The 4,765-nt window shown below is 39.2% G+C and overlaps 1 pseudogene; it reads right to left on the reverse strand.

Annotated features, from left to right (window-relative positions):
* Window positions 1–3,429: 3,429 nt before the first annotated feature.
* On the reverse strand, window positions 3,430–4,107 carry LOC103075517 (spliceosome-associated protein CWC15 homolog pseudogene; annotated as a pseudogene).
* Window positions 4,108–4,765: the final 658 nt, after the last annotated feature.

A 4,765-nucleotide genomic window follows, 5' to 3' on the forward strand; every position in this document is an offset into this window, starting at 1 on the left:
CGCACATATGGTCACCTTATCTTTGTTAAAGAAGTCAAGAATATACAAAGGAGAAAAGACAGCCTCTTCAGTAAGTGGTGCTAGGAAAACTGGACAGCTACATGTTAAAGAATGAAATTAGAACACTGCTTAACACCATACACCAAAATAAACTCAAAATGGATTAAAGACCTAAGTGTAAGGCCAAACAGTATCAAACTCTTAGAGGAAAACATAGGCAGAACACTCTATGACATAAATCACAGCAAGATCCTTTTTGACCCACCTCCTAGAGAAATGGAAATAAAAACAAAAATAAACAAATGGGACCTAATGAAACTTAAAAGCTTTTTTTTTTTTTCCAGTACGTAGGCCTCTCACTGTTGTGGCCTCTCCCATTGCGGAGCACAGGCTCCAGACACGCAGGCTCAGCGGCCATGGCTCACAGGCCTAGCCGCTTCACGGCATGTGGGATCCTCCCGGACTGGGGCATGAACCTGTGTCCCCTGCATCGGCAGGTGGACTCTCAACCACTGCACCACCAGGGAAGCCCAAAACTTAAAAGCTTTTGCACAGCAAATGAAGCCATAAACAAGACGAAAAGACAGCCCTCAGAATGGGAGAAAATATTTGCAAATGAAGCAACTGACAAAGGATCAATCTCCAAAATTTACAAGCAGCTAATGCAGCTCAATATTAAAAAAACAAACAACCCAGTCCAAAAATGGGCAGAAGACCTAAATAGTCATTTCTCCAAAGAAGATATACAGATTGCCAACAAACACATGAAAGGATGCTCAACATCATTAATCATTAGAGAAATGCAAATCTGAACTACATGAGGTATCACCTCACATGGGTCAGAATGGGCATCATCAAAAAATCTACAAACAATAAATGCTGGAGAGGGTGTGGAGAAAAGGGAACCCTCTTGCACTGTTGGCGGGAATGTAAATTGATACAGCCACTATGGAGGACAGTATGCAGGTTCCTTATAAAACTAAAAATAGAACTACCATACGACCCAGTAATCCCACTACTGGGCATATACCCTTCGAAAACCATAATTCAAAAAAGAGTCAAGTACCACAATGTTCATCGCATCTCTATTTACAATAGCCAGGACATGGAAGCAATTTAAGTGTCCACTGACAGATGAATGGATAAAGAAGCTGTGGCACATATATACAATGGAATATTAGCCATAAAAAGAAACGAAATTGAGTTATTTGTAGTGAGGTGGATGGACCTAGAGTCTGTCATACAGAGTGAAGTAAGTCAGAAAGAGAAAAACAAATACCGTATGCTAACACATATATATGTAATCTAAACAGGGAGATCAGCTCGGTGCTTTGTGACCACCTAGAGGGGTGGGATGGGGAGGGTGGGAGGGAGATGCAAGAGGGAGGAGATATGGGGCTATATGTATATGTATAGCTGATTCACTTTGTTATAAAGCAGAAACTAATATACCATTGTAAAGCAATTATACTCCAATAAAGAGTTTAAAAAAAACAAAAAGAGCCCAGGAGCCTATTATGGAGTAATGCATTAAAGCAAAGGCCCAAGTTTTGAAAGTCTGAGACACTTTCACAGCAAGACAAAGGTGAGGAGAGAATGTATGTTCTCAGAGTCAGTTCCTTGTCTCGAAAGATGTTAAATAAATAAATAAATAAATAAGATTTAAAAAAAATTATCTCATCTATCCCTAGGTGTAATGCGTGGTAGGTGCTCTGTTGTGTTTGTCCTGCTTAAACTATGGAGTTGAGACCACAGTGCTTCTGGGGTTGGGACTGGGGTCTCCCCTGAAAAAGAAAGGCTTACACGTATCCGTTTTTTGTAAAGGAGGTGATTTATCGGGAAAAATTCTCACAGTTCTTTGGGGTAAGACATCTAAGAGTGTTTCTGCTTGGAACAGATGTGGGACCACCTGCAAGAGAGAGTTAACATAGGAGCATATCAGGTTTTGTTGCTTAGAGGGGGCAACAATTCTCCCCAGAGAGAACTTGTGAATTGGTGGAGCTATCACCATGTTTCTTTGGGCTGTGTAAGGAGCAAGCTGTCCTGTTTCATCTAGCTCCACTGGTGAATAGCATCTTTTCACATTGTTAGGTTGGTGGAAAGTGTGAGTCCCCCTTTGGTGGGTGCATTTAAATGGCTGCAGCAGCCTCTGATGTCTGCATGGTGATGGTAGTGATGTAAATGGAAGAGCTCCAAAGGAATGCAAATCCTGAGGGGCAAAAGAGTAAGGCTGCAAGGTCCTCTCACCCCTTCCCACTTGGAAAGTCTCCTGTCAGTGCCAGCTTTGGAAGATTGAGGTTTTATTAAATTGAGGAATTTGTGGGTAGATGCTCATCAATACCACTTCTTTTCCTTGGGCACTTTGGAAGATTACATTTCCCAGCAGTTAGTATTGAGGCTGGTGTGACCCATGAGATGTGGGCAGAAGTGATACATGCCACTGTTAGACCTGGCCCCTGAAATCTCCTGTGAGGTTCTACACTCTCTGTTCCCTATCCAAGTGCACGTTAGAGCCATTCTATGGAGGCAGCCCAGTTCCCTGAGAATTGCATAGTGACAAAGTGCCCAGGAAAGTCATTTACCCTACGCTGGACTGAGACATGAATAAGACTTAAATTTCTGTTGTATTGAGTCCCTGATATTTGAAGGGTAATTTGCTACAACATCATTGCCTAGTTTTTGTACAAAAAGGTTGAAAGAGCACTAATCAGTGAGCTGTTGCTGATTATCTGCAGAAAGGGGTGCAGTGGTATATGACACGGCTCTGCTTTCTGCCTGTTAATGATCTAGATGAGGACACTGGTAGTTTGCTGATCAAATTGGAAACTGATGGGAGACTGGAAGGGATACCTCTGTACCTGATGGTATCATAGAAATTTAAAAATAAGTAAAAAAAAATTAGAATAATGGGCCAAAATAAACTTCTAGAGGGCTAAATAGAAAGACCTAGACATTTGCTCTTGGCCATTTATATATCTTCTTTGGAGAAATGTCTATTCAGATCCTTTCTCATTTTTAAATTGGGTTGTTTGTCTTTTTATTGTTCACTAATATTGGTTCTTTTTATATTCTGGATACTAGACTCTGAACAGACACATGATTTACAAATATTCTATCCCATTTTTTGATTTCTCTTTGTAATTTCTGCTTTTTTTTTTTTTTTAGATTATTAGAAACACATTACAAGCAGATTCCTTTTCCCATATTAAAAGGAAAATATATGACTGGAAATATTCAGAGATGAAAACTGGGTTAAACCAATTCCCAAGTCCTTATCAAATAAGGTATCAATAAAGGAAAAGATATTTTGGAACTTAAAATTAGGGAAACCTATACACAATTTAGAAGGGGGGAAAGAGAAAAAAAACTAACCACAATAAAGTCAGAGTGTTTACATTTTACAGTCTTTAATCAAGCACAAAAACTGTACTATTTAATATATTTCTCCATGAACTTTTTGTGAAATTCAGATGGCAGCATATCATTCACAAATCTTTTTCTTCTTCTGATCATCCACACCTTTTGCAGTCTTTGAAAACAAAGTCATCATCCCACCTTCTTTTAACTTTGAAGTTGGCCTGAGGCTGGGATGGACCAGTGAGATTAAGGAGAGGATTTCAATTCAGAATGTTTTTCGTACGAATCCTGTTTTCTTTACCTTTTTGTTCTTGTTCTTTCCTGGCCTGCTCTTCAGCTCTTTCTTTGTTAATCTTTTCAAGTTCTTCAAGAGCTACAGTATCATCATCATCATCATCATCATCACTCTCTTTATCAAAGTCTTCATCTTCATCTTATCCGTTAGAGGATCAGCTGCATCAAGGTTGGCAGTGGGAATCTGGTCTAATCAAGGCTTCTTTGACACTGAAGAGGAGGTTGTATGTTCTTGGTTGGAATATCTCTTATTTTTTTTCTCTCTCTTCCAACTCTCTCCTGAAGTCATGGTTCCTAACCTCTTCAGGGACATCCTGAGTGATTTGTCTATATTTTATCTGTATGAGAGGGTAGGTTTCTACTTGAATATTGCTTTGAGAGTTGGCTCAAATCACCTTCTCCGTTTCCTCTCCTACCTATTGCAGGTTCAAAAGTTGGCCTAGCTGCTGCTGTCATCTTTATGGGTGGCTGAGGTCCAATGCACCAGTCTCTGGGGGTTATACGGACACCATTATGACTCTGTAATTTCTTGATAGTATCTTTTGATGCACAAAATTTTTAATTTTGATAAAACCCAGTGTATTTTCTTGTTGGTTGCTTGGGCTATAGGTGTCATATCTAGGAGATTATTGCCAAGTCCAAGGCCATGAAGATTTAACCTAAGTTTTTTTCTTACATTTAGGTCTTTGATCTATTTGGGGTAAATTTATTTTGAGCAAAAATATGGTGCAAGGTAGAGGTCCAACTCCATTCTTTGCATGTGTATATTCAGATGTCCCGGCACCATTTCTTGAAGACTGTTTTTTTCCTCCCTTGAATGGTCATGGCACCCTTGTCAAAAATCAATTGAGCATAAATGTGTGGATATTTTTCTAGACTTTCAATTCTATTCCATTGATTTACACATCTATCTTTATACCACTACTATACTGTTTTGACTTTGTAGTAAGTGTTGAAATTTGGAAGTGTGAGTCCTCCAAGTTTTTCAAGATTTTGGCTATTCTGAGTTCCTTGAATTTCTATATGAACGTTAGGATCAGCTTGTCAATTTCTGCAAAAAAAAAAAAAAGCCATCTGGATTTGTGATAAGGATGGCATGAATCTGTACATCACT

Source organism: Lipotes vexillifer, unplaced genomic scaffold (assembly GCF_000442215.2).
Source record: "Lipotes vexillifer unplaced genomic scaffold, Lipotes_vexillifer_v1.1 scaffold479, whole genome shotgun sequence".
NCBI classification, from domain to species: Eukaryota; Metazoa; Chordata; class Mammalia; order Artiodactyla; family Lipotidae; genus Lipotes; species Lipotes vexillifer.